The following is a 16,161-nucleotide window of genomic DNA, read 5'->3' on the forward strand; positions in this document are numbered from 1 at the left end:
AAAAGACAGTTAAGATTTCATTTCACGTATAGGGAGCTTGCGCATCCGTTTATACGTATTTCAGCCCAATAGGCATCATCAGAACGGCTTTCGCAAGCGCTCTGAACGTGAAATAATTCTTCTCTGTCTTAGGAAGCAACTATAACATGGCTTCGTATAGACGCAATGTAGCGACATCTGATAATAAAATCGTAGACTAATTTTCGAAACCAAATTCAAGAATTCCGCTTTAATCTGTGCCTTCTAAGAATTGCAAGGCAAAAACAGACGTTGATAAAGGTGTTAAGAGAGACATGGGGAATCTAAAACTTGCATTCCACAACATATCTTTTCAACTAAGCAAAATTCTTAGCGAATTGGTTTCTAGTACTCGTACAGAGTATATCGAAATAACAAGGAAAAGACAGTTAAGATTTCATTTCACGTATAGGGAGCTTGCGCATCCGTTTATACGTATTTCAGCCCAATAGGCATCATCAGAACGGCTTTCGCAAGCGCTCTGAACATGAAATAATTCTTCTCTGTCTTAGGAAGCAACTATAACATGGCTTCGTATAGACGCAATGTAGCGACATCTGATAATAAAATCGTAGACTAATTTTCGAAACCAAATTCAAGAATTCCGCTTTAATCTGTGCCTTCTAAGAATTGCAAGGCAAAAACAGACGTTGATAAAGGTGTTAAGAGAGACATGGGGAATCTAAAACTTGCATTCCACAACATATCTTTTCAACTAAGCAAAATTCTTAGCGAATTGGTTTCTAGTACTCGTACAGAGTATATCGAAATAACAAGGAAAAGACAGTGAAGATTTCATTTCACGTATAGGGAGCTTGCGCATCCGTTTATACGTATTTCAGCCCAATAGGCATCATCAGAACGGCTTTCGCAAGCGCTCTGAACGTGAAATAATTCTTCTCTGTCTTAGGAAGCAACTATAACATGGCTTCGTATAGACGCAATGTAGCGACATCTGATAATAAAATCGTAGACTAATTTTCGAAACCAAATTCAAGAATTCCGCTTTAATCTGTGCCTTCTAAGAATTGCAAGGCAAAAACAGACGTTGATAAAGGTGTTAAGAGAGACATGGGGAATCTAAAACTTGCATTCCACAACATATCTTTTCAACTAAGCAAAATTCTTAGCGAATTGGTTTCTAGTACTCGTACAGAGTATATCGAAATAACAAGGAAAAGACAGTTAAGATTTCATTTCACGTATAGGGAGCTTGCGCATCCGTTTATACGTATTTCCGTTCTGATGATGCCTATTGGGCTGAAATACGTATAAACGGATGCGCAAGCTCCCTATACGTGAAATGAAATCTTAACTGTCTTTTCCTTGTTATTTCGATATACTCTGTACGAGTACTAGAAACCAATTCGCTAAGAATTTTGCTTAGTTGAAAAGATATGTTGTGGAATGCAAGTTTTAGATTCCCCATGTCTCTCTTAACACCTTTATCAACGTCTGTTTTTGCCTTGCAATTCTTAGAAGGCACAGATTAAAGCGGAATTCTTGAATTTGGTTTCGAAAATTAGTCTACGATTTTATTATCAGATGTCGCTACATTGCGTCTATACGAAGCCATGTTATAGTTGCTTCCTAAGACAGAGAAGAATTATTTCACGTTCAGAGCGCTTGCGAAAGCCGTTCTGATGATGCCTATTGGGCTGAAATACGTATAAACGGATGCGCAAGCTCCCTATACGTGAAATGAAATCTTAACTGTCTTTTCCTTGTTATTTCGATATACTCTGTACGAGTACTAGAAACCAATTCGCTAAGAATTTTGCTTAGTTGAAAAGATATGTTGTGGAATGCAAGTTTTAGATTCCCCATGTCTCTCTTAACACCTTTATCAACGTCTGTTTTTGCCTTGCAATTCTTAGAAGGCACAGATTAAAGCGGAATTCTTGAATTTGGTTTCGAAAATTAGTCTACGATTTTATTATCAGATGTCGCTACATTGCGTCTATACGAAGCCATGTTATAGTTGCTTCCTAAGACAGAGAAGAATTATTTCACGTTCAGAGCGCTTGCGAAAGCCGTTCTGATGATGCCTATTGGGCTGAAATACGTATAAACGGATGCGCAAGCTCCCTATACGTGAAATGAAATCTTAACTGTCTTTTCCTTGTTATTTCGATATACTCTGTACGAGTACTAGAAACCAATTCGCTAAGAATTTTGCTTAGTTGAAAAGATATGTTGTGGAATGCAAGTTTTAGATTCCCCATGTCTCTCTTAACACCTTTATCAACGTCTGTTTTTGCCTTGCAATTCTTAGAAGGCACAGATTAAAGCGGAATTCTTGAATTTGGTTTCGAAAATTAGTCTACGATTTTATTATCAGATGTCGCTACATTGCGTCTATACGAAGCCATGTTATAGTTGCTTCCTAAGACAGAGAAGAATTATTTCACGTTCAGAGCGCTTGCGAAAGCCGTTCTGATGATGCCTATTGGGCTGAAATACGTATAAACGGATGCGCAAGCTCCCTATACGTGAAATGAAATCTTAACTGTCTTTTCCTTGTTATTTCGATATACTCTGTACGAGTACTAGAAACCAATTCGCTAAGAATTTTGCTTAGTTGAAAAGATATGTTGTGGAATGCAAGTTTTAGATTCCCCATGTCTCTCTTAACACCTTTATCAACGTCTGTTTTTGCCTTGCAATTCTTAGAAGGCACAGATTAAAGCGGAATTCTTGAATTTGGTTTCGAAAATTAGTCTACGATTTTATTATCAGATGTCGCTACATTGCGTCTATACGAAGCCATGTTATAGTTGCTTCCTAAGACAGAGAAGAATTATTTCACGTTCAGAGTGCTTGCGAAAGCCGTTCTGATGATGCCTATTGGGCTGAAATACGTATAAACGGATGCGCAAGCTCCCTATACGTGAAATGAAATCTTAACTGTCTTTTCCTTGTTATTTCGATATACTCTGTACGAGTACTAGAAACCAATTCGCTAAGAATTTTGCTTAGTTGAAAAGATATGTTGTGGAATGCAAGTTTTAGATTCCCCATGTCTCTCTTAACACCTTTATCAACGTCTGTTTTTGCCTTGCAATTCTTAGAAGGCACAGATTAAAGCCGAATTCTTGAATTTGGTTTCGAAAATTAGTCTACGATTTTATTATCAGATGTCGCTACATTGCGTCTATACGAAGCCATGTTATAGTTGCTTCCTAAGACAGAGAAGAATTATTTCACGTTCAGAGCGCTTGCGAAAGCCGTTCTGATGATGCCTATTGGGCTGAAATACGTATAAACGGATGCGCAAGCTCCCTATACGTGAAATGAAATCTTAACTGTCTTTTCCTTGTTATTTCGATATACTCTGTACGAGTACTAGAAACCAATTCGCTAAGAATTTTGCTTAGTTGAAAAGATATGTTGTGGAATGCAAGTTTTAGATTCCCCATGTCTCTCTTAACACCTTTATCAACGTCTGTTTTTGCCTTGCAATTCTTAGAAGGCACAGATTAAAGCGGAATTCTTGAATTTGTTTTCGAAAATTAGTCTACGATTTTAATTCTACTTCCCTTTACTGACACCAGCTTATTGCACCTAAACAAATCAGAAACGATAGAAAGTCAAATTAATCAAGAATTTCTTAAAATATTAAGCAAATATGGTAGCTGTTTCAAAGTTTACTCCGATGCCTCCAAAAACAAAGACGAAACCTTGGCAGCAATCTACTCATCAGATTATACAGAAGCTTACAAATTACATGTCAAGACATGTAATGTCAAGATTAAATTGTCTTAAGCACGTTCGTTACAGCTATACGATAAAAAATTAAAATTATTTCAAATGTAAAAATAAAAATAACAATAAAAGAAACGTTAGAAGAATGATATTTCTTTGATGAATTATTAAGGTTAGTTGTTATTAAGATGAATGTTGGCTATTTTGAATATTTATAAATTTTGTTCAATATGTTACAATATATGTTACTTAACTGTCCAGTGTCCGTTTTATAATTTAAAGTGTTTTTATTTTTGTTAATGTAATACATCTCACGAAATAATCTACTTTTGTAGTTATCAGTCTGTGCCAAAATGTGAGCTTTGTTATAATCTAGCATATGACCAGTGTTTTCATAGTGCTCAACCACTGCGCAAGTATTTTTTCCCAAGCGGCAATCACTTTTATGTTGTGTGATGCGTTGTTTTAGCCATTGCGATGTTTTACCAATGTAGCTATTTTGACATCCTAAACACGGTATTTCATAAACGACATTACTTTTATATAAGGTTGGTACTGGGTCTTTAATTTTTGAAAATAGTTGTTTGCTGTTCATGGCATTATATTTAGCTATACTAATATTAGGAACATTTTTGAATATGGATATGACAGAATGAGTTAGACTATTAATAAAAGGGAGTTTTTTATATTTGATTGATTTGTTGTTAGAATCATGGACGGGACCGTCATAGAAATTAGTGCTGTAAATCAGTTTTTTTAAAATTTGTTTAGGATATCCGTTTTTACGAAAAATTTTGTATATTATGTCCAGATTATTTTGCCAAAAGTTGTCATCAACAATTATTATTTGGTCGAAATAATCACTTATAATATATATATATATATATATATATATATATATATATATATATATATGTGTGTGTGTGTATATATATATATATATATATATATATATATATATATATATATAATCATTTTCATGTATGCAACACACACTCGACACATGCTGCACTCAAATGGGTCTTATAAAATTTGCCTTTCTGTTTCCTTGGAATTCTTGTGTCACATAACACACCTCCTTTCATTTAGTTTATCCTGCTTTAATTCTATTCTATATATATATATATATATATATATATATATATATATATACATATATATATATATATATTTATTTATATAAATATATATATATATATATATATATATATATATATATATAAATATATATATATATATATATATATATATATATATATATATATATATATATATATATATATATATATATATATATATATATTGGGGTAATAACCCCAATGTTTTGTAATAGATAAAAAGCTTTTTAGTTGTGTTAGTAACTCCATTTGAATAAACATTTTAAATATTCTTATTCCTTCTAAGGTAAACATGTTTCTTCAAAAGCTTTTGGTTTTGAGCTAACTAATTGATTTTTATTTAAAATTTGTTTTTTATGTAAAAACTTAACAAGAAGCTAAAAAACAAATAATCTATAATAAATAGAATTTTTCTGCATCTTTATTTCGATTAAGCCTAATATGCTGTTTCAAAACATATATATATATACAGATTGAACGAATTTAAAACGGAACATACGAAATCAATGTATTTCGGCTCAACTCCGCTCTAGGTGGTTGGCCAACAAAAGGTTGTCAAATAATTATATTATAAAAATCCAATACTTCAGCGGGCTGCTGGATTCTGAATTCATTCAAGAACAAGTCAAAACTCCACCCAACTAGGTTACCTAGAATCACTGAAAAAACTAGACTACACAAGCAGTTATTATGCTGTCAAACCACTTATCGCTTCCTTATAGTCCAAGAGATAGAGCCGAAATTTTGAACTGATCAGTAATATGACATTTCTCTATTGGAATATATTCATTGTAACTGGGTTAAAACTTTGCCTTACAGGCGGACGCCCCTCGTGGTACAGGGGGTGGCTATACAGGGATGAAGTTGTCATTTTTTTCGGAAAAATGAACGATCCATAATATGGCTGAAAATTTGCCCAGAGTAAGATCTTGGTATAACTAGACGAAATCCCAAAGGGCGGACGCGAGAGTGGATACATAAGGGGTGGCGGACAGGGGTGAAATTGCAATTTTTTGGGGAAAAATTAACGATAAGTAATATGTCCGCCATTTTCATGGCTCATTATTTAGCCCCTTAAAACTCTAAATCCAAAAGGGCGGACAGCTGGGTTGGTACAGAGAGCCATAAGACGGGGTCAAATGTACCACTTGCCTGCGCATTTTAGGTCTCGGTAAAAATTTTCAAACTGATTTTATTATGATATTTTTATACCGATTGATTTGAAAATTTGTATGTCACTTCTGTTACTATTCTGAGAAGCGTCAAGTAGAGTTTTCCTCAAAATTTTCCAAAAACATTTCCGTAAATGAAAATTTTCGTAATTTTTTGAGGTAAAATCTAATTTGTAGAATCCTTTCGATTTTCTGTAAGTTATACCATGATTTTTTTCCAAAAATTTTCAAACGATTTTTCCGATAAAAAAAAATTTAGAAAAACTTTTCTAAAACATTTGATAAAACTCTACGTCATCGTCTGAATCTTGTATAGAATATTTTATAGTTTTAAAATGATATTATGATAATGTTTTTTTTTCAATCTAAAGTCATATTTACTTTACAAATCACATTTTTTTCTTAAATATAAATATTTTACGAATTCATTTTTAATTGAATAAATGTTAGATATAAATATTTTTGGTATAACAAATAGTAATTTTACTTATTTTTTATTACAATAAAAAGGTTTTTAAATTTATATTGCATAAATAATTGTTGTTCAGATACCTCAGATGCCAGAATCAGTTCGAGAAGTAGTGATTGAAAATGAAGCAGATAATGAATGTGATATTATTGAAAGTGAAAGTGACAAAGATGATGAATGTGATGACATCAATGAGAGTAAGAAAAATGACGAAAAATTAGAAAAACTTCGTCATTTTTCTTACTCTCATTAATGTCATCACATTCATCATCTTTGTCACTTTCACTTTCAATAATATCACATTCATTATCTGCTTCATTTTCAATCACTACTTCTCGAACTGATTCTGGCATCTGAGGTATCTGAGCAACCATTATTTATGCAATATAAATTTAAAAACCTTTTTATTGTAATAAAAAATAAGTAAAATTACTACTTGTTATACCAAAAATATTTAATAGTTATCATTATAAAATTACTTTAATTTAATAAAATATCAAATATCAAACATTTATTCAATTAAAAATTAATTCGTAAAATATTTATATTTAAGAAAAAAATGTGATTTGTAAAGTAAATATGACTTTATAAACTACAAAATATTCTATAAAAGATTCAGACGATGACGTAGAGTTTTATCAAATGTTTTAGAAAAGTTTTTCTAAATTTTTTTTCTTATCGGAAAAATCGTTTGAAAATTTTTGGAAAAAATCATGGTATAACTGACAGCAAATCGAAAGGATTCTACAAATTAGATTTTACCTCAAAAAATTACGAAAATTTTTATTTACGGAAATTTTTTTGGAAAATTTTGAGGAAAACTCTACTTGACGCTTTTCAGAATAGTAACAGAAGTGAGCATACAAATTTTCAAATCAATCGGTATAATAATATAATAAAATCAGTTTGAAAATTGTTACCGAGACCTAAAATGCGCAGGCAGGTGGTACATTTGACCCCGTTTTATGGCTCTCTGTATCAACCCAGCTTTTCGCTCTTTTGGATTTAGAGTTTTTAGGGGCTAAATAATGAGCCTAAAAATGGCGGACATATTACTTATCGTTGATCCGTTGATCAATCAGAAATAGAATAAAGAGTTTTTTTATTATTTTAATATACCGCGGGCATATAAGTTAAAATACAACCCTGTACTTATTTGTAATAGTTAAAATAAGAGAAGATATTGTTCCGTGACGGTACCCGGACGAGTTTTTCCTTGAAAGACTGAGTGAATAGTGAAAGGACAATGGAACCTCGTATAATTATAGATTTAAGAATAAACTTGTAATTGTATTTTGCGGTGGGCATTTTTCGAAAGTAAATAAGAATTAGATTTAGATAGGAGATAACAAGAATTTGGAATTTTATTTCTGTTGAAAAAGGCAAAATTGTTAATGGTTTCTGAAAAGTAATTTGAGTGAAAGTAGTTTATTTGTTTTAAATATTATGTTGGAAATTTTCTAAATCGAAAATTAGTGGGAAAGATGAATGCTTATGATTGGTTAAAAAGGAATGATGGGGAATGAGAGAGTGGAGAAGGTTGTCTGGGAGATTGAAAAGATTATTATGTTACCGGCAGACAAGAAGAGAAGACGTGTTTGCGTGTAGTCAATCTGAGTACCAGTGTTTTCGTTTGTTAGTGAAAAAGGTGAAGCTGAGAGCAGATCAAAATCGAGAAGATTAATACCTCTTTTGAGTCTGCATAGTCCACGAGATATAATTGAGAAAGAAAGGAGAATTTGTGAATAAAGAGTACCGGTCAAAAGAGGCTTGGGCTTGTGTTTTCGGAGGAGTAGTTTGCTGGTATGCGGTTTGGATCGATGCTGAGAACGGGAAAGATTTGATGGTAGCCGGACATAATCAATTAAGGAAGGAACTGTGGTTTGATCGAGAAGAGACATCATTGGTGTAAAAAATAAAGGTCAGTCAAATAATTTGAATGAAAGAAAACTTTAAGATATTCTAAAGATAAAATCAAATATAAGCATACGAACTAAGATTCCAAGTTTCAAAGAGTTATTTTTTGTGAATAAATTATATTTTATATGGTCAATTTTTAGTAGATATTATTATAAAACAGATCAATAGATAGTTTGTAATTAAAATTAAATTTAGAGTATAGGAGTTTGTTGGGAAAGATAATTGCCCACAAAAGTTATTTATTAATATTCATCGTATTGCTTATTGAAAATAAATAATAATTTGTGTGCATATTTATGTTGTTTTAATGTTAGTTCCGTTTCCTGTTCTATCCCGATTATGAGCAACTAGGAGATACTGAACCCACTAGAAGAGATATATAAAGTAAACTGATTAAAGTTAAATTAAAAAGGCACCCTGAGAAATTTTTAATAGTAATTGATTTGTATGACTCTGCATAAATTAGTGAATTAATTAATTAAATAATTGGATTAATTAAATTAGTGTTAATTAATAATAAAACATCATAAAGCAGATCACAACAATATATATATATATTGAAAGGAGTACGACCGTCTAAATTTAAATACACAATGTGAGTGAGATTAAAATCTCACTGAAATGAGGATATCGGTCCAGGAGAAATAAAAAATGAAAAAACTATTTCAATCTTTTAATAGAAAACGTTTCTAGTTTCTAAAAGAGTATTTCTACACTTCTTCAGTTCTAATGATTGTAAAGTCATATATAGATGTCAAACAATGTTAAATGCATATGTTGAGGTGTTACAAAATACATTTAATAAATACAATAAAAGTTACAGTTAAAAAACCACATTCAGAGTGAATAGTAATTGTAGGAAATATGAAAACGAATTGGTAAATTTAAGATTGAATTTTAAATTAATATGGTTCTACAAGTTATGCACAAAATAGCTTACCTTAAATTGGTGTTCTTTAGGATTTGGTTAACTGTGCAGACCCAAATGTAACTACTCAACTCATCACTGCTCAATCCCTTCAATGGATTCCTTCCATGAAATTCCTGTTGGAAGTGAGACGGTACCGCCCGATACGTAACGTTCCGAATTCTTAACCTTTTTCGTTGAAGGTTGAATGTGTCGTACCTTCTCGGTTAAAACCTACTCATTTAGGCATGCCCATTTGGATATATGAGCGATTTGTGTGCGTCGACGTACAATCATATTATATCGCGCTTTGAATGAAATGCGACCAATAAGCACATTTCTTAAGACAAGGTTATTCTGCATCATTTCAAGGAAATATAATTATTAAAATCTAAAACTTATTCTACCCGAAATAAATTAACTATTATAATAATATTCAATATAAAATAAAGAAATAAGGATTCCCGAACACAGAGTTTTTTAAATTTATACAAACATTAAAAGTCACAAAATGTCACAATATTATGTTAACAAGAACAGTATAATATAATACAATAATTCTATTATATCGCTGATGTACAATATATCGAAACATGAAGTCAGGAGAAAAAGTAACTTGTTTTAATTGAGCTTAGTGAAACAATTTGAAAAAAAATATTTTTATGAAAAAAGCATGGAAAGTTAACTTTATCGTTAGAGACACCAAAGTAATTAAAAAAAGCGCCTATTTTTGACAGATAGGGATCTACTACTCCGAAGAGCAATAATATGGCTTGGGAAACAGTCTTTATGCGAAAAAAATCGGTTGCCTGTAAAGTCGGTTTTACGGGCGAAGATTTTACGTGACAACGTCTTTTTCTCGGTAGAATATTTATTGATATGAATATTATTAAATTGCACAATAGGAACAAGGAATTGAATGAAAATAAGAATTGCACAAATTTTAACTATAGAAATATATTTTGTTTACTAAAACATTGTACATGTAAACTTAAACTTAACTAATTTCTATTTGAGTGATTTTGTTGAGGATAGGACGATGATAGGAGAAATATGAAATGAAAGGAAGTGTTTCTGCTGTAATGTGTCTTGAACGCCAAGAACGCTCGAGAAAGACAGAGACACAAGCACGGAAGCACGCACCGATTCAACGTGCCTAATTCTCTAGTGCTGCGCGCGCAGCGGACCGATCATGTTTGAGTGGGAGAGAGACGCAAGGCATTCGCCGGTCCGGCGGGCCTCTCTCTCGTTCGGTGACTCACTGTAACAGACGTGAGCGGGCGTTACACTTTTTCATGAATGACTCCGAGCCACAACCTAATTTAAGACGTTGTCACGTCAAAATTATCAAGATAACAAATATATGTTTACAGGACAGAATAGAAAAGTCAATTTATTTATAAATCTAATTAAAAAATAGGTTGGAAATAAAAAGTACCGACGACCGTTGTTGGGGAACCATGTGGTTCCTTTTGGAAAGGATTTTACATCGAATGTGATGTATGAAAATTGCTAAAGTTCTCGTTGAAAAAAATGATTTTTTTTTCAAATTGTTTCACTAAGCTCAATTAAAACAAGTTACTTTTTCTCCTGGCTTCATGTTTCGATATATTGTACATCAGCGATAGAATAGAATTATTGTATTATATTATACTGTTCTTGTTAACATATTGTGACATTTTTGTGACTTTTTAATGTTTGTATAAATTTAAAAAACTCTGAATGTGTTTTTTTTAACTGTAACTTTTATTGTATTTATTAAATGTATTTTGTAACACCTCTACATATGCATTTGACATTGTTTGACATCTATATATGACTTTACTATCATTAGAACTGAAGAAGTGCAGAAATACTGCACGAAACGTTTTCTATTAAAAGATTGAAAAGTTTTTTCATTTTTATTTCTCCTTGACCGATATACTCATTTCAGTGAGATTTTAATCTCACTCACATTATATATATATATATATATATATATATATATATATATATATATATATATATATATATGTTACGAGCAATGTCCGAAATTGAACAATCCTAGCATTGTACAAAAAATCTTGTCCACTTCTAGCATTGTACCCTTTAACTGTACAATCTCCGAAATATATATAATCGTCGGACTTTGTATAAAAGAATTGCTGTACAATGTTCGAATTTCAATAAGTAGCCATGCGTCAGTTTAAGATAATATATCAGATATCGATTCATATCGATTTTTACGATTATTCCCCATTTGTTATTAACGACAAACAAACATCAATTGAGGTTATAAATCCATAACTAACTAGCGTTTTTGACTTTTGGATTAGTAGAATTAAATTATTTTAAATTATCATACATATCTCTTGAAAATCAAGATGTTTTACAAACATCTTCCCTATATTATAGTGATGTATCTATCTCTTGAAGCTTTGAAATGTTTCACTAACAATATCTATTGTAGAACAATTTCTTCTTCGATTCGATTTTTCAATTTTTGATTTGATGTGTCGTTTGTCAATAATAATCGATTCGAACCGATGAGCATTTCGACAAATATTTTGATTATTTCGGACATTGTACAGTTTGGCGGTACAATGCTAGAAATGGACAATAATTTGTGTACAATGTTAGGATTGTCCTCCAATTTCGGGCTTTGCTCGTAACATATATATATATATATATATATATATATATATATATATATATATATATATATATATATATATATATATATATATATATATATTTATATATATATACTTATGGGAAAATGTACCCTTGATCATCATTTCAAAATGCGTTAATCGGATATATTGACGTCAATTTAAGTCCTCGACTTGAACCGGTACTTTTTTCTTACATTAAAGTTCTTGCTGGTTCTTCTCCCATGCTCAGATTTTTCCGACATGTAATGGTTCGTCAGAAAACCAATCCAATTGAATGCCAATGTGACCAAAAAATTTCGTCAAAATAAAAAGATAATATCTATAAGTTTAATTTATTTCGATTACAACTGACTTGCTGATTCAAAAAATATATACATATGCTTATGAGAAAATGTAAAATAAAGTTCCTGAATCCTAAATTGAAAATGGTTTGGCAAGAAAAAAAATGGTATTATGAATTCATGAATAGTCAACAAGTTTATTTCGTTCCACCAGTATTAATAGGTTATGGTTATGGTCGATCGGGGCAGAACCCATTTGTATGCCCTTCAGATACTTAGGTCTCCTAAGACAGGTCCATTGTATCACCTCTATTATACGGAATGGGCCCATAAGGACCTAGTCTTCGGAGTTTCTGATGCTTAGGCTGTTTCGGGCTCCCACATTTGCAGTGATCAGCAGGGGTTTTAAGTCTGAGCCCTTGCTGCCGTTCTGAACGTCTAATCCTTTACTACCATTGTGGTCTCACAAGAATCACTCCCTCATTTGGCTCGGTTGCATAAAGATCAAACCCAGGATCTGCCACCTGTGATAGGCCAGTGGCGGGCACTTTCAGGGGACATGTGAGGAGGTTTCCTTCTCCTCATTACAAAGACATTGAAGCTTTCAAGATGTGGATCTTTTGCAGGTTACTAAAGATTTTATCTTCTTCTTTACGTGCCGTCTTCTCTCGGCAGGTTGGTAACCATCATAGCGATGATTCGAATCTTCCATTCCGTTGTTGTGAATAGTTCTGTAGAACTGAAGTAGAACCACGTTTTTAGATATTTTGCTATGAAACGCGTCATCTACCTCGGCTTTTTTGTCATTTTATTATCGCCTACATTATTACCTACAGCAGTTCGTAGCGCTCACTTTTTATAACACGGCCAAAATGGTGGAACTTTCTAATTTTGATAGTGTGATTTCGCCAGTCCCTGTTGGGTTCCCTTGTAGACAAACAAACTTTATGGTTAGCGAACTTTAAGGTTAGCTTTAAGCTTATAATTCCGAATTTTACAATAGAGACAATTTATTTCTACTAGTTTAATTTATTGTGATGTTACCCTCTCGTTTTACAGTAGATGCCTCTGTGTCCCAAGGTAAGAGATGGTGTTGTCCTCCTTCTCAGTCCTAATCCCTTTGAGATGTGGTGACACCATCAGGCCTTTACAGTCACGATTTTCCTTCATCCTTCCCTGTCCTGGGCTAGTTGTTTGGCTTCATTTAACCCTTGGTTAAACAATATTTTTGTTTGATCTCCCCAACGACTTGGAGATCTTCCCCTAGGTCTCTTTTCTTCAACTCTACCCTCGAGTATCAGTTTTTCCATCGTACCTGTTCTTCTAGCAATGTGTCCAAAAAACTGCAAATATCTCTGTTGTATTTGTTTAAGCAATCCATCCTTTACTTACAGTTGTTCCAATAATATCGATACATTAGTGCGATGATCAATCCAGGATATTCTTAACATGCGGCGGTATACGCACATTTCAAAAGCGTTTAGTTTATTTTTATCCACTTTCTTTAAGGTCCACGTTTCGGATGCATATGTGGCTATGGAAAAAATGAGTGCACTTACAATCCTTAGTTGTGTGTGTATTGTTATGCAAGAATTTTTCCAAATTGTTACCAGTTTAATCATAGCTGTTCGAGCAATAGTCAAGCTTCTACGCATCTCTCTGTCAAACCCTCCGTCATTTGTTATTAAGGACCCCAGGTATATGAAACTATTTACTACTTCAAAGCCCCCAATTTCTTTAATGTGTTGAAGATTATTCCAAGCTCTATCTACTATCATGATCTTTGTCTTACTCCTATTTAGCTTTAGTCCATATGTTTTGTTTTTCTTCTACAGACATCTCATTATGTCTTCCATTTCTTCTTGATTTGCCGCGATTATTAATGTGTCATTAACATATCTCAAGTTACTGATTTTTTGACCTCCTACTGATATTCCACCCTTCCATCCGTCTAGTACCTTCCGCATAATGTGTTCGCTGTAGATATTAAACAGACTTGGTGAGAATATGCATCCCTGCCTGACACCTGCCTCTGTTCTGAAGTGATCGGAATGGGTGTTGTTTATTTTTACTGCACACTTATTATTTTCATATAGACTTCTAATTAGTTGAATTGAGTGGTGGGGTGTTCCCATTTCCGCTAGTATGGACCATAGTTGCTGCCATTTGACTTTACCAAAGGCCTTTGTGTAATCCACAAAGTACATAAGCATAGGAGTATTGAATTCACGAGTTTTTGCGATTAGCTGTCTGACATTAAGGATGTGTTCTCTTGTGCCTTTTCCTGGGACAAATCCCGCTTGTTCTTCTGATATCTGAGGCAATAGAAAAGTTTTTGGTCTTTCATGTATTACATAAAGTAGAATCTTGCTTGCATAAGATATGTTTTATGTATATGTATTTCATGTATTACATATATATATATATAACATGTTCTGCCATTCGGAAGTGTTCTTGTCCTTTCTAATGGGTCTCCAAAAGTCCACATATTTCTATATCCTCTCTTTCGACTTCTCGTTGTAGTATATGCAGTTTGCCTGGTTGCAATAATCCTCGAACATTCCAGGTTGCTATTCCCATTGCTTTTCTTAACTGAAAATCTGATTTTCTTTCAGGCGCCAATTTCGCATGTGTTGTCTGGTTGCTCACAAACACATGCCCGGTAGCCCATTTGACACAAGTTGGCCCGGAAACAACTGAGCGCCGATCGCTAATCGGATCGCTAAGCATATCTAACTGATTAGGTACATTCATGATGGTGTAGTCACGGGAATATAATCAGGTGGTTTCCCCTTGCCTGCCTGATCGCAGTATCATAGCCGGTTGAATCAAGTGAGTATTTGTCATTAAGACAACAGTAGAAATCATTCCGCTATAGCCTTAATGAAGTAATGTCATAGCTGCTGCCCTATGCCATGTCCTCAGTTGGTCCACGGGTGCTTATTTGGTAAAACCTTATTCACACCAATCTTACATATATGTAGGACATTTTCCTATCGGCCAGTGATACGCGACATGTCGGAGTTGAGGACTCCCCCGCCAGTCCGCCTTCCGCGAAGTACAGAAGGGTCCCTACTTAATTCAGAACTCCTCCTCTACGCAAGCTGAGACGTATACCGGATGGTGTTGTACATTGGGACAAAAACTAAGTTTAAATTATTTTTCAGGTATTCCTAATAAAAATAAAAGCTTAAATAATTATTGATGTATACTAGATACTATAGGAAACAGGTATGCGTCAATATATATTTGATTTATTGAAAAAAAAAATATTATGCACTTTTGTTTGGAAAAGTGCCCTAACGTACAGTCCTTTCCCTTAATATACATAACCGTTCTCTAAATTTTATTTTCCATTTAATTTCGACAGAAAAAATATAGGTTTCTATTTAAAAAATAAATAGATTACTTAAAAAAGCAAAACTAAATTCAAAATTGTCCTGATTCGACATCATTCTGCTTAAATTGTACATAACAAAGACATTTTGAGAAGGTTTCCAACCCAAACGTTCACACAATATAAATCGTATTATGCAAACAATTTTGTAACATGAAAATTTTGTGTCTTGTTAGCCCTCTAAACAAATTTTCTACAAAAAGTCGAAGACCCTAAGAAGTGCCTTGTTTTCGGAAACCATCTAACTTTTTTTGGATCCCTTATTTCCGTCTATGAAAATCTCACAAAAAGATCAAGACGAGTATTTCTTTCTAATTTATCTAGTGAGTAGCAGCAGCGAAGAGATACGATGCTTTGCAAATTGAATAAAGAGAACTTCACAAGGCCTTCTCTGATATTTAAGTGAAGCGCCTCGGGATCCATTTTGCCATTTCATTCGAAATTGATTGGAGCTCGGACTTCACGGGTGTAAATTCATTTCCTGTCTGATCCGACAGCTACAGAGCTTGAAGCTCCATTT

Source organism: Diabrotica undecimpunctata, chromosome 5 (genome assembly GCF_040954645.1).
Source record: "Diabrotica undecimpunctata isolate CICGRU chromosome 5, icDiaUnde3, whole genome shotgun sequence".
In the NCBI taxonomy this organism is placed as follows: Eukaryota; Metazoa; Arthropoda; class Insecta; order Coleoptera; family Chrysomelidae; genus Diabrotica; species Diabrotica undecimpunctata.